This window comes from Dasypus novemcinctus, chromosome 3 (genome assembly GCF_030445035.2).
Source record: "Dasypus novemcinctus isolate mDasNov1 chromosome 3, mDasNov1.1.hap2, whole genome shotgun sequence".
Lineage (NCBI taxonomy): Eukaryota > Metazoa > Chordata > Mammalia > Cingulata > Dasypodidae > Dasypus > Dasypus novemcinctus.
Window position 1 is genome coordinate 9,097,748 of NC_080675.1, and position 26,128 is coordinate 9,123,875.

A 26,128-nucleotide genomic window follows, 5' to 3' on the forward strand; every position below is an offset into this window, starting at 1 on the left:
AGTTGGAACTTGTCCTCCTTGGTCTCAAGCAACCATCTGGTCCAGGTCCTGCCTCCATCATGGGAGGCACCCTTGTCCCTCTTGTGTAGATGAGGTGCCTGGAGTAGAGAGGTCCCTTGTCAGTGGTGGGGGTCAGGGTGGAGGGGAGCGCCCCGGTCTCCTTTCCCCTGATGTTTCTCCACGTCGCTGCCTGTTGCCACCTTCTCCAGGTGCTGGACCACTAAGTATTAGGAGATATTCTTTTGATGACCACTGGCACGTGCTACCCTTTTAGTGAGGAAATGTATGTCTCTTGGCTCAAAAAACTCAAAACTCTTCATACCTTTTCTGAGAAATCAGATTTATCGTAAAGGAAGCGCTTCCTGTCTCTGAGAAGTCCTCTCAGTATGTCCCTTCTCCTCCTTCCCTCTGCCCCTTCTTCCTCCCTTTCTCCTTCCTTCCTTCCTTCCCTCTTTCTTATCTTCCCTTTAGTCTACAACTCTTGACTGAACACCTCTCTAGGGCCATCAGGACTTTGTTTGATTGCCCAGAGCCTCCTTGCCTGCCAAGCGTTGGCCATGCCCTCTTCCCCTGGCCCTCCACACGTTCCACGCCCCAGGGGCATGCCCGGGTATCCCTTAGTCTACTCGCCTTCAGCTCCTTGGCTGGCTTCCCTCCTCCTTTTCGTCCAATCCTGCAACTCCATGAGCAATGGTGCCTGGGGGAGGGGGAGCCCTTGCTTTAAGGCAGCCCCCAATCCTTGAAGCCTGTGGCTGACAGTCAGGGAAGGTTCTTCGGGATCCAACCAGGTCCTGACTCTGCCCCTACCAGGCTGAGTGACACTAGCCGAGGGGGTTGTCCTCCTGAACTTCAGAACACTGTTCAGAGGACTTCGTATCCATCAGCGTCCGTAGGAGATGGAAGACTCATTTGCTGAGTGCTGTCAGAAGGGAGAGCACCGGCAGCGGGAGGAAGGAAGAGGAGAGCAAACCTCAGCATAGTCGCCGGAGTCGGAGCTGTTGGAGGGAGCAGCAGGATGGGAGGGCGGGCGGAGCGGCATCATGCAGCAAGGACACCAGCACCAGTGGGGACGTGCTGCCCGAGCCACGGACAATCTGCAGTCCAGGCTCAGTCACATTTTTTCCTAAATGTGTGGCCTCAAGCAAGTCCCTTCCCTTCTCATGGCCTCAAATCCTCCTTCCCCACCCCTGCCCTGCTGGCCTCTGCAGGGATGGCCTACATACTGTTAGGCAAGCCACTGTTTTTATTAATCAGGGGGATCTCTCCCCTTGCTCTGGATTAATGAACACCCGCCACTGGTTTAGAAACCTGTAGAGTGCGGAGTAGGGGTCAGGCTAGCCAAAAGTGGTGGAAGGGAGAGGGCTCCACAGGCCATGAAGTGCCGTGCCCCTCCCTGCTCACCGGGCACCTCCTTAGGTATTGCCTGTCCCTGTTTGCATCTCCATTTCTCTCTCTGCTGACCAAGAACTTTCCTCTTGTATGTAAGCCCCCACCAGAACCCGACCGCAGCCTCTGCTAAGAGGATTTGCTCATACATAAGCAGGCTTATCCAAGGCACAGAAGAATGAAGAATGAAGTGCAACATGATTGTCTTTAAAATGAGGATGGCCTGGAATTGGGAGGAGGGCTGCAAGTAATGGGGAAGATGTTGAGAAAGGGAAAGTAAGGGGTTTTGATTCGTCCTAAGAGATGCTACCCTTACAAACCTCTTCAGAAGGCACAATGGTGGTTCTTGCACCAATCTCTCCTCAACAATCTGGACAAACCACCATGCCCCTCTTTCCAGAATACACTAAGCTCAGATGAGCAAGGAAAAGGAACTCTTTAACTATCCAGAGCTTCAAACAATTGAGTTTTCCTCACATCATCAGCCACGGTTACAAGCAGTGTTGTGGTTTATTTTTTAAATCGGCATGCATTAGAGAACTGCTCTTACTTGGAAACAGTTCTGCCTCACTCAGGCAGTGAATCATAATTAAACTTCATGAGAAGTTTTTTTGTGGCTTTGATGCGGCATCCCCCTTCCGATAGACCTCTAAATGAATTTCTAAACCTGCAGTTGGTGTTCATTAACCCAGAGTGTGGGGTAAAAGCTCTCCATGATTAATAAAAATAATGACTTGCCTAACAGCGTACATTAATGTGTGCTGTGTTTACAATATCTCAATTAAATACAAATTAGCAGATTAGAAGGGAAGGAAGCTTAAAGATCATCCCCCCCTTCACTGCTCCCTCTTGACTCAGTCATAAGGGAACCAATAGTCAGAGGCTTTAGGGAATGAGTTTAGGAAATGAGTTGCCAAGTCATTATGATATCGGTCATCAGTGGCAGAGACCAGACTGGAGCCATAGCCTAAATGCCAGACTGGTCATCTTCCTGGTGGATGACACATGAGAACCTTCCCCAAGTCCTCCCAGAAGGAACCTCTCCTTCACCCATGGTGCTCCATCCTGTTCCTAACCTGATCAAAGCAGGACATACATCAGCCCATGGCCCACCAGTAAGTGATGGGATGTCTGGAGCTTGTTTTACAGAACAAGACCCTTTACCTGGTAGGTTTGGCAGTATCCATGAACAATCTTGGAAGGACAAATGGGATTCTTGCCTCGTTTCTGTGATCTGCAATCTAAGCCAGTGTGGCTACTTCTAGAATCTGCCTAGAATAAGAGAGATGAGCCATAATTCAGGTGTTGTCTTTCTGATGTTAAGTTTAATCATGGTCTAGTGGGCTGGACTCTCCCAGTCAAAGGGGCCTTCCTTGGGCAGAGTCTCCCACACTTCTTTAGTGGACTCTGTTAGACTCTACTCTCACAACCTCTTACCCTCTATCATTGAGACTGTTCCACCAGCTCTCTTCCCAACCATTCTCTCTGGACAGATGAAACCATTCATTTTACCTACCCATTATATACACAAAAGCTTGTACATGTCATCCTTCCCTTGTCCCTGTCTCTCACAACACATTCACTCAAAGCACCAAATCTTGAAGGTTCTGCCTCTGACATAGTTCTTAAAACCATCCACTTCTCTCTCTATGGTCACTGTTGCATATTCGCTTCAGCATCTCTTGTCTGAACTCAGATAGCAGTCTCCCCTCTGGTGTTCCTGACTCAATCTTATTCTTTTCTACACATTCTCCATGCTACATGCTACGGTCAGATAGATCTTAAAGAAACAATCTTATCTATCCCCTACCTAAAATCTCCCCATGCTCCCCTTTGGCCTTAAACTCCTGGAAAGAATTTTAAGGCTCTTCATGGCCAGGCCCCAGTAGAGCAAAAGGTTTAAGGGTGTCACCTCTGAAATCAGACCCTCCAGACTCACGTCAGGACTCACCTGGGAAAGTCATTGAGCCTGTCTGAGCCTCATTGTTCTCATTCATCAAAGAGATTAAATAATGCCGATTGCATTGGGTCTTTGTGAGGGTTAGATCAGGTAACTGATAGCCAGATAATTATTGCTCAACATGTTATCACTACTGCAAATTATTTTTCATAAGAAGAATTACTATAAATTGGCCACTACTTATGTGGTAGGAACTGTGTTAAGCAGTATATACCCATGGTATCTCATTTAATTTTCATGACACTTCTAAAAGACAAATTCTTTGCCTTAGTAGTAGAGAAGTTAAGTGAATTGCCCAAGAAGTAGTAAGAGCTGGGATTCACATGCAGATCTACCTGATGAGATATTTGATGTTCTTTCAACTCTACCATGGTGTGTGTTTCAAGAGGGCAAAACAACAACTTTGTTTTGAAATAGGGAGATGGCTTTAAAAGATGGTGGGTCACTTATATGGTGTTAGAGTGCAGGGCTGTCATGTTGTACACCTCCAGGAAAGCACAGTCACATAGACGACAATGTGAATATGAGGCAAAGGCGGCCTTTGTGTATTATGCAGCCACTAAGAATTATATGTATAAAATCGTTCTTTATGATAACATTGACAAGTCTTATGTCATATTTTAGCAATTAAGGGCATAAAGGTCAGGAATCAGATTGCCTTGGTTTGAATTTTGACTCTAGAATGTTCAGGCTGTGAAACCTTGAGTAAATTACTTAACATCTGTAAATAAAGAAAATAATAGAAACAATTGCTTAGGGTTGTTTTAAGGACTAAACAAGATCATCTGTGCAAGGTCCTTAAGAAGCTCTTATTCAATTGTGCTCACATGGTGTCACCATCACTCTTAGTGTCATCCTCATAATTGTTATTATTATAAGTGATAAAATCAGGAAGCAAAATTATACTTGTTTTACGTGTTCATCTATATAAAATGCATGGAGACATAGAAGAAGACTGGAAGAAAAATACACTCACATGTTAACTAACAATGGATATCTCTGCTTGTTCAATTCTGAGTGTTTATTCTCCTTTTTTATCTCCGCATCTTTCACATTTTTATGATTAAAATGTGCTTTTATAAGAAAAAAATACCACCCTACTATGACTTTAGACAAGGAATTTTGTGCTCTAGCCTCAGTGATTCCCACCCCCCACCCCCCCAGGATCATCTTTGGCCATTAAATTCATTTAAAAGCCCTGATCCATTTTTGATGGTCTGAAATACAGTGACAGGCACCAAAATCAATCCCTACACTCGAGGTTTGCAAAGAGCATAAATTATTTTAGGAGTCGTGTCAGGTAGAGTTTATTCCAAGGTTTGCTTGCAAATTTTAATCAGAAAACACAGAAGGTATATACAGCTTAGATTGAAATATCCCTTCACCTTGTACTTGGAACCAGGTTGACTTACTGTTCACCGGCTGATAGGACTGGCAGAAGTTACAGCTTGTGTGATGGAGGCAGCCTGGCCAGCAACTGAGGGAGACACATAAAGAAACATTTATTTTTAAAAAGTAAATCAACCATAAGGATCCTCCCAGCAGACCTGAGAGATGGAAGCCTCTCTCTCATTTTCTCCTTGGCAAAATTTAATCTATCGCTGGGGTTTTTCAAGCGTCATATTCAAAGAGATGCAAATTCGTCAGAGCTGAGACCCCAGCTGACTTTTAGCACCTTGTGAATGTCAAAGGGGCTTAAAGGTTGAGGTGACTTACCTCCTCCCGTCCTAACTAATTCAAATTCCTGTCTGTGTGTGTACATATATATGTCTGAATATATATGTGTAGAGATATTTTTTAAAGGAAAAAAGAAAGACTAAAACAGAGCACTCATCTACCTATGTGTTCAGTGACTTCTTTGTGTGGATCTGTTTGCAGCAAATCTGAAATTTAAATAGGAAATACCATACTGAGAAACAAAAGTACAATTGAGAAATCCACAATCCACCGTTAATCACAGGGCTTGTTGTGTTGTTCCTGTTGCTGGTGTCATCGTCTTAAATAGCAATCATTTTACCTGCTGGTTTCTTCCCTCTCCACCCCTGATTAACTGGTTTTGGGAGTGGGACTGTTATCTCTTAAGGGATTTCTACCCTCCACATGGTTCCCTGCACACAATTCCCTTAAGTAATATCAGTAATGCATTTACAATAAAAATAAGAGGTTGTAATTAATCCTTTGTAGACAGGCGTGGTTTAGGGGAGAGTTGCGCACTGCCAGGGGAGTGGCAAGGCTGCTCTAGAGGGGGCTTCCCCGCCATCTTTGCCCAAACGAAGCCTCAGTCTACCCATGGAAATTCTGGAACTTGGAGTCATCGGAGCAAAACGTTAGATTTCCTTCTGCATAACAAAATCCCTAAATGAAGTATTCGTCATTCGGAGCTGATACGATGTCTACAGAATTTGAAAATATTTTTATTTTCAATCCACCATGTATTTATTGAGTTCCTACTAAATGATGGACCCTGAGGACACAGAAATGACTGAGGCTCAATTTCTCCTTTTAAGGAGGAGTGTAGGTTTATAGAGGAATGTATCGGTCATCCGTTGGCATAATGATGCTGCTTAACAAACAAATCTCAATAGCGTACAAAGAGAAGCATTTATTGGCCATGCATCTTGGGAGGTTGGCGTGGCTGGCCCTGCTTGCATGTCTGAGGACTGGCTACTGCTGGCTGGAGAGACTGGGTTGACAGGGCTCCACAAGTCTTATCCTCCAGCGAGCTAGCCTGGACATGTTCTCATGGCAATGGAAGAGGCACAAGAGAGAAAGCAAGTCCAATAACATAAGTGCTTAGCCACCTTGTGTATGTGTCACGTTCTCATTTCATTGGCTAGAGTTCACGTGGCTGAGTCTAGAGTCAGAGTGGGAAGGCGCTGCAAAGTAACATAACAAAGGGTGTGGTCCCCAATGGGAGACGGAATGGGGCTGCTTTGGCCACGTGCTCCACAGCAAGAGAGGTGACAAACGCCACGTCATTATGTATATGTAGAATGGAAGGGCAGACAAGGACACCTGGGGTGGGGAGGACAGATCAGTGCGCTCCGGGAGGCAGAGAAAGGGCTTTCTGCAGAGGACGATGTCTAAGCTGAAGGATAATTAGGAGTTCATCAGCCAGACAAGGGAAGACAGCCATGGGAGGCCGTGGTAACGCCTCAGTCGAGCTGTGGAGGCATAAGGTAATGCGGACCACTCCTGCAGGAGCGAAGGGCGTGAGGCAGTGGGTGGGGTGGGAAGGGCGGGGTGAGGCAGAGGGGTTAGGTGACGTCCCAGGCTGGTAGAAGACACCGCAGGCTCCTACGGAAGCGCCTCCACCCCAGGTTTAGATTCCGAACACACGAGATGACACGTATGCCACAGGAGAACCACATGTGGGTTGGGAAAAGCTGGGGGTCCTCGCCCGAGAGCCTTCCTGTTGCAGCAAAGACTTCCTGCCGCTGAACTAGGAGAAGACAGGCGAGTCACAAACCTCAGCTCGGTCTCCGGAACACCACCCAGCCAGCATCCCCCACCAGGACACCCCACCGTGAGCGTGATGAAAAGAGAAGATTTGTCTCTTTAAGAAAGCAGTTGGGGCAGTGCTTTTGGGCTTGAAAGTCTGGAGACAGTGGCATTAGATTGATTAGGTGTGTACATGTTGGCTGAGAAAGCTGTAGAAAAGCGAAGGGAAGTGTTTGACAAGATGAAAGACTATTCAGCATGTTAGACAGCTGCTAGAGTGAGGAGATCTATAACGGAGCCATAGAACACACGCACCAGTAAATGATACCTTCACGGCAGAAGCCGCTTCAAGCTAGGTCACACGACTTTTGTCTGGCATGACAGGCTCGACCAAACAAAGTTGGAGTGCACGTTCGTGCACGCGCCTCGAGACCGCTGGACCGCGGTGACCTGGGGCCTCTCCTGGCAGCTTTACCTCTCCCAGGTTAGGTGACCGTGGATATACGTGTCCCTGCCTGTGGGGAAATGAGGCCACCCAGCAAAGCCACGTGGTGGTCTAGAAAGACATGGGCTTTAGAGTCGGGCAGCCCCAGGTGGTCCCCTGGCCCCCGATGCGCTCCGGACAAAGCACTTACCCTCTCTGTACCTCAACTTTTACTCATCTGCAAAATGGGGGAAATAGCACCTCCCTGGAAGGGCTCTTGGGAGGAGGAGTGAGGGAATGGGTCGCGCAGCATCTAACACATGGCGGGCCTCAGTCACACGGCCTGCCTACGAGGGAACCTGAGTTCTCTCTTGCTGCTGGAGTGCAGAAAACTGACTGGGTCCTCATGGGGTTGGAATTAACGAGCCGGCGGGGCTGCGTTCCTTCAGGAGGCTCGAGCGGAGGGTCTGTTCTCTAGGCTTTTCCAGCTCATAGAGACCATCCACATTCCTTGGCCCATGGACCCTTCTTCCAGCTCAAAGACTGCAACCTTGCATCTCTCGGACCTTGCTGGCATAGACGTGGCTCCTGCTGACCTCGGTCAAGAAAGGGTCTCCGCTTTCCAGGACCCATGTGAAGATGTGGGGCCCGCTGGGGAGACCAGGGCACTCTCCCCTTGCAAAATCTTTCTGCCAACTGAGGGAACTTACTCATGGTCCTGCAGATTAGGAACTGGACATTTTGGGGATCCCTTATTCTTCTCACCCCATGGGAGAAGCTCTCTTTGACATCTTTACAGATCAGAAGGGTTTATAATCAATCTATGACATCTATGTTGAACTGAGCATAAAATAAAGATGGATAAAGATGCCTGAGGGGTCATGTGTGGGATGTGTCCATGATTAAGAAGTCAAATGCCAGAACGAATGAAAGTGTCACCTCCTCAAAGGAGCAAACGCCTCAGTCCCCACCCTACCAAACCTGCATTTTAATGTGATCCCTGGAGATCCATCTGTACTTCCTAGCTCACAAAGCACTGCTCCAACCCGGTGTCTTGAAATCAGTAGGTACTCAATAAACATATATTGAATAAATGAATAAATGAATGCATGATGCCACTATGCTTCTCAGGCCAAAGGCTGAGTATTCCATGTCAGTGAACTTCAGGGCCATAGCAGGTCTTCTGAGGCTGTAGACATTTAATTTGCACAATGAATCAAAGGAATTTGTCAGACATTAATGTGAAGTTGTCTGTCGTTGATCAAGTATGTGGAAAAACCAAGCCACAGCCCTTCTGAAGTTTGACAAGAGACATGAGCAGTGTCCTCACAAAGTGGATATGCTTATTATTGCTCCAGGAAGACATATCCCTTCTCCTGATGCAATTTTTAAAATTACACACACTGTTCTAATTGTTAACTATTTGAAGCCAAAGCACGGTATTCAATTATGGCCACAAAACAGCGTAGCTAATGTTTTTAACAAACACATCGGAACATGGACTTCAAAATGAGTGAAGTTCTTCAAATTACCCACCTTGGATTGCTATTAGGCAGAAAAAGCTGGATTAGAGTGTATCTTCCCTCTGACTGTAACTATGCAGAAGTGCCAAGTGGCTCTAGGAAGGGACTAAAAGGACACGGATCACAGAGGCTGGACAGTTTGTTGCAGAGAAGAGGTTATAGCCAGTGTTGGCATTTTTTTCCTTTTGTTTTTGCTTTCCACTGTTATCATAAAATAAGTTCTGATAAGTCCATAAGATAAGGTGCATATTATTGGAAATAGTAACTCTGATTCAATTGATACGTTAAACAGTAAAAAAAATTGTGTTGTTAGGGTCTGACCAGCTAAGGCTTACAAGGTGGCCGGACTGGGTTGAAATCCTAGGCTGCCCTTTCCAGCTGGGTGAATGGAGCCAGCTTTTATAAACTCTGGAAGCCTCCATTTCCCCACTTGTAGAATAAGAATAAGAAGCCTTCACTTGCCAAGGTGTTTTACATAAAGTGTCCAGCACAGGGTTGGGATTCTAAAAGGTTAGTGCTCTTTTACTTCCTCTTTTCTTTTGCATGTAAAGGAAATCACAAGTATGGTGCAAAAAACAAACAACAAATAGGACTGGCTTTGGTGATATTCTATTGCAACATACACTGTCAGAATGTGCAAGTGGGTATCAGTAAAACTGTGGGAGCTGGAAGACATTTTACATTTGTATTAACTACTGAGAAATGCCTCCAAATCGTTTACGCATTAGAATATTGGAAGAATATGTGCTCTTCACAGGAGTGCCTGGTTGCCCTGCCTTCCGGATGTTCAGTTTTTACCTTATTTACTTTATTATTTTATGTTATGTTATTTTACATTATTTCATTTTACTCTGTTTTATTTTACAAACACCTCAATGTACTGGGCTCTCTTCTAAGCACTATAGCTCATTCAGCCTCACGGCAATCCCACAAGTTGGCACGATGATTAACCCCATTTTACAGATGAAGAAACCAAGGCACAAAGAAGTAAAGTTGTCCGTAGAGTCCCTCAGGCAACTGGCCCAGGATGTTTCTAGAACATTCGAGAACAATTTTCTAAAGTCCTATCCACTTTCCAAAATGGTGGCGTGTGCCACAGAGGGCATTCCCACAAACAGCGCCGGTCGCCACTGCGATTCTAAAGTGGGATTGAGCCTCTTTTCTAACTCACGGGAGTAAGTGAAAAACTCCAAAGAGGACACACAGCTAACTGAAGGGAACCTAAACCAAGACTTTCAAGTTCCAGGAGATTGCTTCAGTCATTGGCCACTCCTGGGAAAAGCACCAAGCTTAGCCACCGAAGAGCTGGCTGTGGGTCCTTCCTGAGCCACCGTCAGGCTGTGCAGCTTTGCCTAAGTCACTCACCTTTTCTGTGCTTCAGTTTCCTCCTTATCTTTACCTCCTAGAGGACTAAGTGAAATCAAACATATAAACAGCCCCAATGGTAAGGCGCACACCAAAAACGCCAGTGGAGTGCAAATTTAGAGTTGAGATGATAAATGCATGCACAGTGGATATATGAAAAACAGACTTGTTTACCTGAAATTGCACTCTGCCAACAAATTGAAAAACACACCGCCAATCTGAGAAATGCAAAATGCACAGTATTCATGCCTTTGTGCTGTTCGGTCCTGAATTTTTTATCTCCGAAGAATAATGACCTCAGCCCTGGGCATTTCCAGGGGATTAATGACCAGCGGAATTTAATGACCCCAGCTCCAGCCCACAGCCATCCCACACTCCCTGAGCACTCATTAATCCCAGGTAGGCCAGCAGCCTTTCTTCTCGCAGCAACAATCAAGCCCAAGTTCAGGCCTGCTGCAAGTGGAAGGACCACTGGGACTCGGTCCCCAGCCTGCTCCAAGCTCCAGCCATCGTCTCATTTATTTACAGGGGCAGTCAGTAGGTAATTAAAATATGCTAAGGCATTCTCCTATTCTATGGCAGCTGGACCCAATGATGAGCTGCTTCAAATACAGCTCCCAACACCAGCGCCCCCTCCACACACACGTATTGACTTTTAGGGTTGCAGCTCCACATTGCCTCACATTTTATGGAGAAGGATTTCATGAGATTTTAATGAGTTTCCACCCCTGGAAAAGAAAGCTCACAAAGGATCCATGCAAATTGCTTTGCCTTGTACAGTTATCCTGGACTGATGACACACTTCAATATTTGGTTTCGGTGAGAAGGTTCAGATGTGCTGATGTGTGCCCGCTGGCCCCTAGGTATTCCTGCGTGCAAACCCGCAAGGTGAAGCAGGGCTGCCACCGCACAGCTGGGATTTCCCCAGTAGACCTTGTCCACTGGCTGGGCCTGGGGCTGGTCCGTGGCCCCTGCACCAAGGGCCCTCCTGCTTTGAGGCTTGATGGAGGGGTAGTAGCTGGAACACCTCCAAGGTCACGTCCCCCTGGGAAAACGCTAATTCCATGAGTGAGCTGACAGGTGGTTCACATGTCACCGTCCTTCCCAGCCATCAAACCAGAGACATCTCTGAGGTTGTCCTCATTCTCCCCATTTGCCTCAGTTGCCTAAGAGGCTGGAAACAGCAGCAACTGAAATCAAAGTGTCACCAGGGCCACATTGCTCTGAAGCCCATATCAAGAGCTTTTGCTCTGCCACTGCCAGCTCCTGGGGTCTGCCAACCCCCCTCAGAGCTCCTTGGCATAGGGGCCTCTCCCCAGCCTCTACCTCCATGCCCACATGCCTTTCTTCTGGTCTCCGTCATCACCTGGGCTTCTCTCTCCCTCTGTATCCACACCTCTCTCTTCTGGTAAGGACACCAGTCCCAGGGGGTGAGGGCCACCCAAATCCAGTTTGGCCTCATCTTCAAAGCCCTTTTGCCATTTAGAGCCAGTCTCAGGGCAGCAGTTAAAACCTGTACATGTCTGGGAGGGACACAGTTCAACTCCTAATATTATATGTCCGATGCAGGGACTGAAGTCCAAAAAGGATAAATAATTCAGCCGGCCAGCAAGTGGAGAGTGGGGCCGAGAACCCCAGGACCGTGCCTCTCCTCCTTTGTCCTGCTGCCAGGACACATCTTGGGGGACCTCTGGGGTGCAGGACCTCACAGGCCTGGTGCAGCTGCTGGACTGGCCAAAAGCTGAGGTCACAAGGTCCAAGCTGCGTGCTACAGTGTGGGCTGTCACAGGCAGTTGGATGGAGGGGACACAGGGAGAGAGGAATCGCTGTTAAGTACACACGCGTGCATGTGCCTGTGTGTGCAAAGCTTATGCACACACAAAATACACACATGTATACAGGCATATAGCTCCTAGCCAGGGACATATGTGCATACATATGTGTGGTTATTCGCGCTAATACTTATACATGCACTTTATTAATTAAAACCTCTCTAGCTCAAAATCGATGCATCAAGAAGAGCCAACATCCCTTTTGAACTATTTTTTTGTTTTTTTTTAACTATTCTGTTATTGGTTTTTTCATCGCTCAACGAGAAAAGCTTTTTAGCCTTTATATTTTCTAAACAGTATATGTTCATCACAAAATTATGTTCACGTATTCACAAATAATTAAGGGAGAAAGTAAAAAGTCACCCACGATCCTACTGGAAGCCCCCGGACCCCTCTTGGGGGAAGAGAGGAAAGAAGTGGGGCTTCCAAGTGTAGACCCTTCCCTCCCTATGCAAACCCTGCACTCACTCAGGCTGGAGCTTTCGGGGGCCAGGGACTGTGGCCCGCCCGTCTTGGACTCGCTGGTGCCCAGCCAGGCAGGTGCACAGATGGGCTCCGTGAGCATCGCTGAGTGCCGGGAAGCCCGTGTCAGGCCACGGAAGAAGCCGAGCAGCACAAGGGGCCCAGTCACCGCTGACCTATATGGGAATCTTCAAGGCAGAGCTTGCATCCTTAGCCCTCTGGCTCGGATGCATTAACAGCACAGCCGGAGACTTCCAGGGACCTTGCACTCTTGGTTCACAGATGAAACTAGAAGTCTGATACCAATGACATAAACATTGATTCAAAACCAGTATTATGTTTTGTTCCCATGATCTCATTTAGTTTTCACAAGAACCCTGTGGTATAGGTAGGACTGCCCCGGTGTTCAAGCAGGGTAAAGCAAAGATTAGAAAGGGCAAGCTATTTACTGAAGGTTAAATATCGAGAAAGTTCCAAATTCTTGGGTTTAAGAGTCCATGTGGGAAGCGGACTTGGCCCAGTGGTTGGGGCGTCCGTCTACCACATGGGAGGTCCGCAGTTCAAACCCTGGGCCTCCTTGACCCATGTGGAGCTGGCCCATGCGCAGTGCTGATGCGCACAAGGAGTGCCCTGCCACGCAGGGGTGTCCCCTACGTAGGGGAGCCCCACCTGCAAGGAGTGCGCCCCGTAAGGAGAGCTGCCCAGCGCGAAAGAAAGTGCAACCTGCCCAGGAATGGCGCCGCACACGCTGAGAGCTGACACACAAGATGACGCAACAGAAAGAATCACAGATTCCCATGCCGCTGACAACAACAGAAGCGGACAAAGAACACGCAGCAAATAGACACAGAGAACAGACAACCGGGGTGGGGGGGAGGGGAGAGAAATAAATCTTTTAAAAAAAAAAAGAGTCGATGTGATGATGAAGCGAAATCCGAGACTCTTTCCCCTGGGGAGCTCTTCTGTTCTCCTTTCAATGTCTCGTTCTCTCTCTCTCCAGATTCTGAAAATCCAGAACTAATGCTATGGCAAGGTACTCTGAATACATTAGAGCATCCTCTCCAATCAAAAACAAAACAAAACTGTTTCGGGAAAGAATGGTTTTTTATTTTGTTTTTTGTTTGTTTGTGTGTGTGTTTTTACCAGGAAGCAAGCAGAAGCCTGGAGAGAGGAAGGGACCACATAGTTCTTTCCAGGCCAGGCCTTGGACATTTCTAGGTCTTTCCATCCCTTTTACCTCTGCTTGCTATGACCTCCTAACTTTGCCCATCCCAAAGGCCTCCCTTCCTACAAATTATATAAATTGTTTAGCTGCGTCCTTGGATAAATTTAAGTCATTGTTTGAAATGCACGTCGTTTTCTTGTTGCCTCTTCAAAAATTCTCGGTCGATTAAGCAACAATAACACGGATTATTCTATGAGTATCTCGGGATGCTTGCCTGGAAAGCTGTATATAAATTCCATTGTATTGTAGTCAATTAAACCCCATTGTCTATAAAAGTCACCTGTCTGACTTGGGGAAAAGTGGGTATGAATGCAAAAGACCTAACAAAGTGTTGAAACTGAAATCTAACCAACTAATTTATGCCGCTCCGCTGGCAAGGAGAAAGAGCAAGCAGTGTTTTTGGTGGCTCGAAGCCGCGCGGTGGCTTTACGAGGCCGTTCTGATGGCTAAAGGTGCTGTGGGGGGACAGAGGCCCCTGAAGCATAACCGCCTCTGAAAACGAAGTCAAGAAGACAAAGAACACTTTTTTGTCATTCTTGGCGCAAATGAAAGAAACTTGTCATTCCAACTTCACAAGACGGTACTCGAAGATGAAATGTTCAACTCCACTGGGACAGCCATTTTTTTTGCTGTTATTACAGAAGAAAATTATAACCATAAAAATGTCCAATTTAGAAAAAAAGGTGCCACTTTAGTGTCATTTGCATAAAAGCTGTTACACACAAATTGTTATAAAGACAAATGTGTAGTACTCTTGTTGAAAATTGCTTATATCTTCAGTGCTTCGCCTCAAACGACAGAAAGCCCTCTTCAAACTGAAATTCATTCTCAGGTAAATAAAGCTGAAAGCGAAATTTCACCTATTTGAAAGTGCGTGAGTGGTTTTTTGCGGTGTCTGAAACGGCTTTGGAGAGGCTGGGTGCTCGCCCCACCCACCACCCCCCAACTAAGCACCCCCCTCGGGTTGACTGGTGGCCCCCAATTTCTTTGGTTCCTAGGAGGACAAAGGAGCAGTTGTTGCGGATGCTCCTGATGGGACCCTTTGCAGGTGCAGGCCCGGCAGCAGGCTTGGGCAGAGAAAGGAGGCTGGAGGTGGGAAGAGAGGACGGCGATCTCTTCTCCTAATGCTCTGCACATCTAGAAGGAGGGAATGCCAACTCCCGCCGCCTCCACCTGCCCCCTCAGGCCTGCCCCCTGGCACGCCCCCGGCAGGATCTTGCCTCCCTTCGAGGACTCCTTGGACGTGCCCATCTTCTGCTTCTCCTGTGCTGCGCCTCCTGCCTCGCAGCGACCTTCTGACCTGTCCCGAAAGGTGTCGGCCCAACTCCGCAAGTCTCATCGCAAAGGACTGATCCGTGTCCTCACCGCCCTTTGTGAGCTGCTCGCGAGGGCTCGCGCTTCTCCGCCCTCCCTCTTTCGCTATCAGGGTCTCTACTGTCACACTCGCCACCACCCACTGGACTCATGCCCTGCTGGCCCATGAGTCTTACTGCCACGCTTGTGGCTGCCCGAAGGCAGGAACTGTGTCTAGTGAATTTCTATATCCTATTTCCAGGGCCATGACTGCCATGGAGAAGTGACTGTCAGAGAAAGGTCTAGAATGATTGAATGAATGGATGACTGTTACTCATACAATGTGCTGCGCTTTTACAGAATTAAGAAGCACTCCCATTAAAATACCCCATCTGGTCTAACTTTTCTTAATCAGGGAACTTTAGAACATTATAAAAATAGTTGTTTTTTCCTGCTTTTTGCAGATTTCACTTTTTTTTTAATGGGGAAGAATTTAAAAAGAACACTAATGAGGACTTCCCTCATTCTATATCACACTAGTCCCTGCCACCAAGTTCCTATTAAAAAAAAAAGACTTTTAATGAGCACTTACTATGTGCCAGGGACTCTGATACGTGCTTTATTACTCATAGTAACCCTGTAGGTGCATATTAATCTGGATTAATTTTAAATAAGGTAACCGAAACCCAGCAGCTACGTTTGTCCAATTACACGGTGCTTAGGCATCATAGTAGCTGGCCTCACATTCATAGTAACTTACTGCTAGTAAAATGGGCTTTTTGCATCCATCATTTTATTTACTATTTATTCCCATCCTGGGGGATAGTTCTAATTACTTCCATTTTAGAGATGAGGCAGAGAACACGGGATAAAGAAGCAGCATTGGAAAGCAGACTTGGCCCAATGGAAAGGGCATCCGCCTACCACATGGGAGGTCCACGGTTCAAACCGTGGGCCTCCTTGACCCGTGTGGAGCTGGCCCATGCGCAGTGCTGATGCGCGCAAGGAGTGCCGCACCACACAGGGGTGTCCCCCGCATAGGGGAGCCCTATGCGCAAGGAGTGCGCCCTGTAAGGAGAGCCACCCAGTGCAAAAGAAAGTGCAGCCTGCCCAGGAATGGCGCCGCACACACGGAGAGCTGACACAACAAGATGACACAACAAAAAGAAACACAGATTCCTGGTGCCGCTGACAACAGTACAACAATGGAAGCAGACACAGAAGAACATGCAGCAAATAGATATAGAGAATAGACAACTGCAGGCAGGGAAGGGAGAGAAATAAATAAAAAATGAATCTTAAAAAAAAGAAAAAGCAGCAGCATTGAATTTGGAGTGAGAAAATCTTACTTCAAATCTGGACTGTGTCATTCACCAGCCTCTACAAAGTCATTTTCTTCTAGCTCTGACTCAGCCTCTTCTGTAAAATACCAAATGTGAAGTCACATACAGCCTGTGGTGCCATAAAATGACGTCCAGCTCATCCCAAGGAGGCTGGAAAGAATTTTCTGCAAAGATGGCAGCTACAATGAGTTTTAAAGACTAAGAAAGAAAGAAATGAGCGAATAAGTAGGAAATTTAAAAATGAAGGGAAGCGAGTGGCTGAGAGTGGCTGGCACTCCAGGTGCTTGTTGCAGGAGCTGACAGAGACCAGGTTACAAATAATGAGTGGGAGCTTCCTTACGTGCACATTGGCAGAGAGTTTAAAGTTTTCCATCGTTAATCTGTTGGAACAATTATTTTACTCTCTCTTGCTTTCTAAATAACTCACACCAGTCGCAGCTGAGAGAGGCAAAACAAAGACAGAACTGGGGACCTGAAGGTTCCAGGGAATTGTCAAGTTTCTGGTAGGAATATGAGCTTGGTTCTGGGTTGGCAATGAGTTTGCAGAGAAGCAGTGCCCCAGCCTCTGCACGAACAACAGGGGGTGGATGAGGCAGTGGAGAGAACCTTCTAGAAATCCAAACAGAAAGCGAGCCACAGACATGGAGGCATATACTCTGGTTCTCTGAACCACAGCAAGTATTTCCTGAATCAAAACCTTTGTCTCCACTTGTGTATCATTTTTTCTTCTCCAACAGAATCGTTCTTTTAATACATATTCTTCCAGGTGGAACTAGAAGGCAAATCATTTTCTACATGGAAAGTTATGAGGGAAAAAAACTAGGCTATGAAGATATTCCATAGGTATAAATTTTAAAAACAGAAGTTTAGAAAATATTTAATTTGGGGCTTTTTGGATATACGAACCTACGTAATTTCAAAACACACATTTTAAAAAGGAAGTAAAGTAGTAAGAACAACTCAGATTCTATATTTTCAGAATGAGAAATAAAAGCTGGAACACTTAGCTTAAGTACATCAAGCTTGCAAATTTTCTGCCAGGTCTTTCAATCATTGCAGCTTCTGGCAAAGAATTCCCTGGGAAAAGTATGAACCAAGCAGTTTGGTGGGCTCAGATGGTGGGGACGCGTTAGATCTCTTTCGGGAAGGATCACCACAATCCTGAGGCTGGTATGTCCCTCTCTATTAGAGAAGAACATAAAGAAGGATCAAGATGAGAATGTGATTATTTTAAAGGTCACATATCTCCATGAGATAAGGCTAAAGTGGTGGCGATCTAACTGTGGCAGAATTGGATTATGGGACAATTTGATTCAGGCCAATTCATCAAGGCTTGTCTAGATTAGACATTCCTGAAACAACTGCTGGTAAGTCTGAAAATGAAACTGTTAAAAGAAATACAATTATGTTGCTCTTTCAGAATGTTTTCTGCAACCTAAAATATTGCATATGTATTATTTAGTCTGAGACTGCATGTAAAACGATAAGTGTAAAATGGCAGAAAAATAAGGTTCAGACAAAACAATTGCCCACAGGTTTGGGGATTTAAGGTGAATATAATCCATAACACCCCCTTTCCCCGCATGTGATTTTGAGATGTGTTGAGAAACCAGAGTTAGCAGATGGAAGCCGGTGGCATCTTGATTACTTGCCAGGCAGCAAATAGAGAAGGTGGCTTATATCTGTAGGTGATGGACTTCCTAGCACCTAAGTCCAGATTGGGGTTACTGAGGCACCCTGGTGAGGGAAGCTAACACAGGCAGGAATAAGCAAAACTCACATTCTCTGGGCCGCTGGCTCCCAATATAAAAAAAGCTACCTAAGCCAAGCATCCCAGTGTATTCTTTCCAAAATTGTCAGTTAGACAGTTTGCCCTCAAGGGCAAGTGAAGGACAGAGAGAGGTCGTGGTGCTATACTTATGAGAAAACTCAAGGAGAGGGGAAGAGATGCCCGCCTTCCCCCCCTCCCCCCCAGCAGCAGCAGGTTGATATTGGGGTACTAGCTTTCTCCAGAATACAGAGCTAGCAACCAGTTTCAGCACCCAGCTTCAAGCCAAGCTCCAGTTTCTGAAGAGACAGGCAACCAAGATGGTGTGGGGCTTGGAGGAAAAGCAGCTAGAAGACTTGGGCACCACGACCCTGGAGAAGAAACGATGGAAAAGCAGCCACCTCATTTTTTAAGGGGTGCAGTTGCTGACTGGCTCTCTGAGGTTCCAGATGGTAAAACTAGGAGCAGTGATAGGAGTTACAAGAGACAGACTGCAGCTCAAGGTAAAGACAAACTTTCCAGCAGTCGGAGTGTGCCTGACAAGAGTGAGCTCCTCGTCTCGGGAAGTGTGAGCAGAATCTGGAGGGCCGTCTTTCTGGGACGCCGTGAAGGGGTTTCCTGCTTCGGGTGGGAGTGTGAGCCAGATGGTTTTGAAATTCCTCTGGGAGGCTGCTTTTCTATGTTTATGCCCTTTCCAAAGACAGATTTGGAGTCTTTGGGTGCCTCGTGTGCTTTGGGTAGGAAATTCAAGGATGACGCATGCCCAAGTCTGAGTAAGCACATAAAGTCCAGAAACTCCAGTCACTGGATACAGAGACAATGTGTGTGGTCTTCAGGGTGCTCCAATCCCCCTTTAAACCCGGGGTTCTTAACCTTATTTTGTTCCACGGACCCCTTTGCCAGCCAACCAGGTGAAATGAATACTACTGCAATTTATTTATTGTGCACACTCATAAGGGAAGGAAACGCTAGATTTCAGTTAGATGTCATAGAAAATAAAGATAATAAGTTGATTTTTTTTTCAGTTCAAGCTCACAGACCCCCTGAAATCTTTTCATTGACCCCTTGGGCGTCTTTCCGTGGACCCCTGGTTAAGAGCCCCGGCTTTAAACCAAAACGAAGGATCACGTTAAAGAGCGCATACGAGCTACAGTGTAAGCTGCTTTATATTTATTAACTTTTTCCGTCTCACAACAACCCTGTGAGGAGTTACTCTCCTCATGATACCAGGGCAGTGCATAGCCATAGAGGCGTCACACTCTCGCACAGGTCCACACAACTGGCAGGTAGTGGAGACAGGATTCCGAAGCTTGGTCCTGGAGCCCGGGCTCTCAGCCGCTGGGGGACGCCGCACTCCCCTGCTCGGCCCCTCCACTTGGCTCTGCGGTGGTCCCAGGCTTTGGAAACGCAGGTCCCAGGGCTGAGGGAACACCTTCTCCCCTCTTTCCTCAAACTGCTCTTGCTTCAAGACTCAGCTCCAGGGCCTCCCTCTCTCCACACCGTGCTTCGACCGAATCATTTGAATTGCACTATTTCTCTAATCGCCTAATTCTCCCCGCTGTCCTGGTGCCAGACTGGGCAGAGACGAGATCTAAGAACTGTCATTGAGGGAGCAAGCAAAGGGCTCGACCTTTTTGGTCCGCAGAGACACTTCCTTCTCTTCCATGTTTCGAATGAATTCAGGGATTCGGAAATGAAGATTGCGGAGGATGCAGTTCAGGCGGTGGAAGTCCCCGCATTCTGCCAGCTCATGCCCAGCGGCCCTTCCCTGGGAGAAGGCGTGTCGCTTGTGTGTCAGGTTTGGTCTTCAAGAACAGGGCCCGAGACAGGATTAGAGGTGCAAGAGACATTAGCAGCAACGTGGAGCTGGGCGGGGGGGGGGGGGGGGGGGGCAGGAGCCAGGGGGACTGTGAAGGTCTGAGCCATTGAAGGAGAAAGGGAAGGAAGGAAGTTTGAGTGGGAAGGTCTTAGCAAGGGAGTGCAAGTTCCACAGGACCGGCAGGGAGCCTTCCAGCCAAGGTGCTCAAGGAAGGAGAACAGATTCCCCTGAAAGGACCTGCCTTGTTTTCCCCACCACGTTCAGGGGTTGGTGAGGGGCACCCTGGGGACATGTGGCCTTGGGACGAAAGTGGTGGCTGATAGATTTCCGGGAGCAGCAGCTGCGACCATTGATCAGGTATGCTCTGGAGCTCCCAGCAGTGGGTTTTTATGACCACCTCATGCCGAGTCTCAAAGAGACAGACAAACTCCAGAGAGTACAAACAGCGCCGCTGTGAATGCTGGGCTGTCATGTGTGTCGCTGTGGTTACGTCATGAGGTTTTCGGGGAGCAAGCAAGAGCCAGAATCTCCTACAGATTTCAGGGGCTTTTTATCCTTTTAAGGGCAAGGACTTGCTCTGTTTCCTTGACCCAGTCACTTTACAAATTTAGCCTCAGTTTCCCTAGTATGACAACATGTAGATTATGAGGGGAAAGAAAAAGGACTTCAATCCAGGACTAAGTTAGCCAAGATGACACATGCTGGGCATGGAGCATCTCAAGCGCCACTGTCACCGCTGCTGATGGTGGGCGCTGTGTTTGCACCAGGCAGGGCTCTGAGCAGCAACACCAGGCGTGCGCTAGCTCATTTCCTCCGTACTACCCTTATCCCCTATTTTAAGGCACAGGCAGGTTAAGAATTTACCAAGGCCACACACCTGATGAGCTGTGGAGCTCAGGTGCAGACTCATCATTCCAGCTCTAGAGCCAATGCCCTTAGATCCCGTGCTCTGCTGAGAGAGGGGAGGGCAGAACCAGTGTCGGCAAGATACAATCAGGGGAAGACGGCGCCACCCAGGCATGGAGGAGCCTTCCACTCCACTCGGGAACTCGGCACCGTGGTGGCTGGAGCCCCCATCGGAGCAGATGGTCCCGAAAGCCTTGGCCCTTCCACTGCACAGATCGCGTCATTCTTTGCACGGCTTCGTCCACCCAACCACGAGGGGGATTTCACGAGAGTTTTAACCTCTTCACATCATCTGCAAACTTGTGTTTGTGTGTATGTGTGTGTATGTGTTTAAACCTGGGAATCATTTTTTGCTAAGCTTATATTAAGAGCATTTACAAGGTGTAGCCGTAGAGTAGCTGGTGGAGTTCATCCCAAGCATTCCAAGTTGAAAGGTGTCAAGTTCAATAGCCCAATTGACAACCCGGCCTTACAGAGCCCACATGTACCCAACATTAGTGTGTAAGGTTAAGGGTTTAGGGTTAGCCTGCTGGTTTCCAGACTACATCCCCCGATGATTTCAGGCAGAATGGACTCTCCCGGGAGGGGAGGTCAAGAGCAGCTTCACCTTCCATCAGTCAACAAACATGTATTGAGCACCAACACACACCGTGCCCCAGGCTGGGGCGGAAGGCGCCAATGAGCACATGGTAGGAGAGAGAGAAAAGAAAAAGAAAAATACAGAGCAGCATAGAAGAAGAAAAAGAAACCTGGTCAAAAGGAACCAGCAGGAGTAGAGGAGTGTCTCCACCCAGATAGAATGGTGAGTGTGGCGTTCAAGCAGAGTCCTGAAGGAATTAAGGGAGCAAGACAGAAAGAGTTTGGGGTCAGACACTGCAAGCTGAGACTAGAGCAAGCACAAGGTGGGAGAGGAGGAGGGAGACGAGGCCAGGGGCCCGGAGTGGCAATGGAAACACAGGGTTCCCGGCAGCATTCCTCGCAAACACCACAGGGGGAATGACCCTGGAGCATCACGCTGGTGACTGGATAAGCAACACGAGTTAATCTACACAGTGGACTATGAGCCAGCCAAGAGAGGGGAGCCAAGTGCTGCCGCATGCTACAACACGAAGGATCCATATTGTAAGATTAGAAAGATCTAGACTATGCAAATTCAGAGAGACAGAAAGAGGGAGGGAGGAAGGGGGGTTATGTTGAATGAGTACAGAGGTTCTGTTTGGGGTGATAAAAAGATCTTGGTAACGGGTGGTGGTAATGGTAGCACAACATTGTGAGGGTCAATAATGCCATTGAATTGTACTCTTAAAAAAAGATTAAAGCGGCAGAGGTTATTAAAAATTCATTTTATAAAAGCTAAAAAATGTAGTCAATAGAGGTGGATCATGTAGAGTCTTAAGACCAAGGGATTTGGGTGTTCATCGTAGAGAGAGGTTCCATTCTAGCACTTGAAGCAGAGGGGTGATGAGGTGCCATCTCAAGGAGAAAAGATTCCTTTGGCTGCTGGCTGGAGTGGACGCAGCCTTGCCAGGCAGGACGCAATGACAGGTGGCTGGGGAGGCAGCAGGGACGTGGTAAAAAGGGGACCATGTTAGAGACGTTTGTTTCCCACATGGCTGTTCCAAGAGAGACTGCAAATGCACGCTGGATTTTAAAATAGGACCTTGGAAACCTCGCCCTGGATGCTCGCTGGGGTGGCTTCCAGCTCAATGATTAGAAAAGGCTTCGTTCAAAAAGCAAGCAAAAGGTTCAAAGAGGCCCCTTTCCTTCCCGCAGTTCAAGAGGAAGGTTTTGTACAGTACCTAAACCTAACAATTTAGCGGGATTTTTCTTTGTAGTAATTATGCAATGATCAATGTCGCTGTGTCTCCCAGGGGGAAAACCTACTAAATATATGTTCTATCGAAAATGGTTGTTTTTATTGTTATAAACCAGGACAAGTGAGGTGCTGTTTCATATTTAGCAACGTATAATTTACCTCTTGCACATCTTCCTTTAAACTTGTGGTTACCTTGTCTCAAGGTAAAGAGCGGCAAGCAATGAATTATCGTCATTATCTTATAATCAAATAGAGCCGCCAACAACAGTTGTCATTATGTCCTAATGGGGAAATAACCAGCGATTCTACAGTGGTCATTATGGCAGCGAAATTTAATAATGCTCTGACTTTTTTCCCCCCTTTTTATTTTCAACACCAATTAAAACTGTTTTCAAGTGTCTCTTCCTACATTGTGTGAATCCCAGTTAGCGAAATGATTGTTTAGCAAACGCGATCTGGCAGAAAGAACCAAGAAATTCTGCTCCTTTAACTCATGAGCCAGTTAAAGACAGCGGATTCTCTCTGCGTCCTGGGGAAGTATATGCTTACCTGGGAGAGGGGAAGGGGAAAGAAGGAGCTGGGAGGGTCTGGAAGGTAAAGTGAGAACTATACGATACTATTACAAGCAGGGCTAACTCATTCATCCCCACATAACCTCACGAAATATGTATTTCTACTTTCCATTTGCCAATGAGGAAACTGAGACTGAGAGTCCCTAAATTCTGGAGGAAACTGCCAGGAGGAGCTGGAGCCAGACTGAAGCTCCAAGGAGCCTGGCTTCATTCGGCCAGTTAGGCCCTTTCCTTGCCATCTCTCAGTTCCTATCCCAGTCCAGGCGTGGATGGCATTCAGCCCCATTGTTTCCCATGTTTTAAATGTAAGCTTTCTCGGTGTAGCAGCTTGATACAGTTGTGAATTCCAAAAGGAGATAATGGATTATGTTTGTAAGCTGGTCTGTACCTGGGCGTGATTAAATTGTGATCCTAAGACTGGGCCACATCAGTAGGGTACTGAGTCCCTTGGTGGGTGGGCACTCACAGATAAAAGGCATGGCAAAGGGCAGAGTTGGAGCTTTTTGATGCTGGAATTTTGAGCTGGAGCCCAGGAAGTGAACACACAAGAGAAGAACACAGGAATAGAAACGGCTCCTTCCACATGGCAGAAGTCCCAGGGAGAGAGAGCCGTCTGCCTGATAATCTACAGGTGGCCTTGTGGAGTGAGCACAGCAGCTGAGCCCAGAGAGAAGGAAAGCCGGGGAAGAGAGGAACACTGAGCCCAGAGAGAAGTAAGAAGAGAGGAACCCCAAGCCCGGAAAGAAGCAAAACCCAGGAAGAGAGGAACCCAGGAAGCCTGAACCCTGGCAGACGTCAGCAGCCACTTGCTCCAACACATGGAAATAGACTTTGGTGAGGGAAGTAACTTATGCTTTATTGTCTGGTATCTGTAAACTCCTACCCCAAATAAACAGCCTTTATAAAAGCCAACTGGTTTCTGGTGTTTTGCATCAATACCCCTTTGGCGACTAATACACTCCGTAAATTAAATCATGAGCCCCCACCTCCACATCCCCCATTGCCTTCTGAGAAGCCGTCTGTGAGCAAGAAGCCACGCCGGCTAACAGGGCACTCACGCTGCTGCTTGCCTCATTACCAGCTGGTTCTGCCTTAGCTACTCAGCTTTGTTTAGGTCGTTTCATACTCTTGCCTCAGGGGTCAGACAGTGATGGCCTACGGACCAAGTCAGGCCTGCCACTGACTGTTAGTTGTTTTCATGTTTTTTTTAAAAATTTGTAATAAAGTTTTATTGAAACACAGCCAGGGACATTCGTTTCCGAATTGCCTGCAGCTTTTGTGCCACGAGGCAAAGCAGAGTAATAACGACATAAACAGTTTATGACCCATGAGCCTAAAATATTTGCTATCTGGTCCTTTTCAGAAAAAGCATGTGAAATTCTCTCTTAGCTGATGTGTAGATAGATGGTCACTCATGCCAAGAGAAATTTCTTGGGAAAGTGATCAACCAAAGCCAATTCTCAGTATAGGGTGATAGTTAAGAGCACAGGTCTAAAGTCAGAGGGCAGGAGGCCCCACTCTGCTCCCTGACACCCTGGGAAAACAGGGGCAGGCTCCTGCCCGCTCTGCCCTTCTGTGTCTCTATCTGTAAAAGAGAGTCACAGGCACTCTTAGCAGATTGTTGATTGCTTGGAGGATTAAATGAATTAATAAGCGTCTAACACTTAGGACCAGATCCGGCACCCAGAGCTCAAAAACGTTAGCGATCCCTATTGTATTGATTAAGATTATTAATTATTGAATCTTGAAGGTTCTGCTTGCTTTCGAAACAGTGCAACCCGCTCAGATAATCCCCAAAGATCAGCCAAGAGAAACAAGCCTCAGGCATCCTGCTTTCCTCCTGGCCCTTCTCCTCTTTCCCACACAATATTGGAGACACACTTACAATAAAAGTAGGCGTTGCTTACCTACGTCCAGATTTAAGTGGGAGGGCTGCATCTCATCTGACAACCCTAGCCTTGCGGTCTCCATGGACTACCACTCCACGATGGTGCCTTCTCCTCCCAGTTTGAGCTCACCCCTTCGACTAAGTGGCAGACTTGGAACCCTTCCTGGGACATAGCATGCTCCCCCCACCCTGGGACACAAAAGCCCCTCACACCCACCCACCCCAGAGCAGAACCTGCCTCCTGGCCCACAGCCCAGCCAGGGACACTCAGCTACAGACGCCCTCCCTGCACGGAAGCAACTGAGCTTCCCTGCCCAGGCAGGGCTGAACTGAAGCTACAAAGAGGTCACGTGATGCTCCCAGAGCCACTGCCCCTCCCTGCCCTGCCTGTGAATAGGGCGCCCCCGGGCCCCTTGTACTGGGGTTGCCTGCCTTCTCCTCTCCCTCCACTGCTCTGTGTCTGGCATCCCCTTGAAGCTGCTTCCGCCTGGCCCCCCCACACAGGAGGGGCTGCTCATACCCCGGGACCAGGGCAGGCCCACTGTGACCAGGCCAGGCCTCCTCTTCCTCAGGGGCAATTTCTTCTCTTTTCTGCCTCCCCAATGGATTCTTGCAGTCGCAGCATCCCCAGGCTTTCCCAGAGCTCCTGGGTCTTAGATACCCGCTCGAAGCTTCTACAGTCGGCTCCCACTGCTAGCACTCAAGGTGGGCTTCTCAGCAGGCGTGGAGAGAAGGGGCTGATGGGGAAGCAGTTTAGGGCGGAGCTTTGTATCCTTCTCTGCTGTGCTTCCCCAGCCTATAAGAACGCCCCGTACCTGCGGGAGGCTCCTACGTATCTGTTGCTTGAGAGAATAAATGAACAAATGAATGAATGAACAAAGCTTTGGTATTGCCTGGTTTAGTGGTTACTAAATTCCTTTGACTCGCAAATCTCTGAAAATCTGGTGAGAGCTGCAGGCACTCCCCTTAAATGAGCATCCCTCACAATAATGCATTTAATTCAGAGATCTCGCAGCCCTCCCTGCAGCCCAGAAGGCTCCCAGACCGGACTCGAAAGCTTTCCCGGAATTCCATCTAATCCAAGCCCCCGTGTCAGCTGAATGAG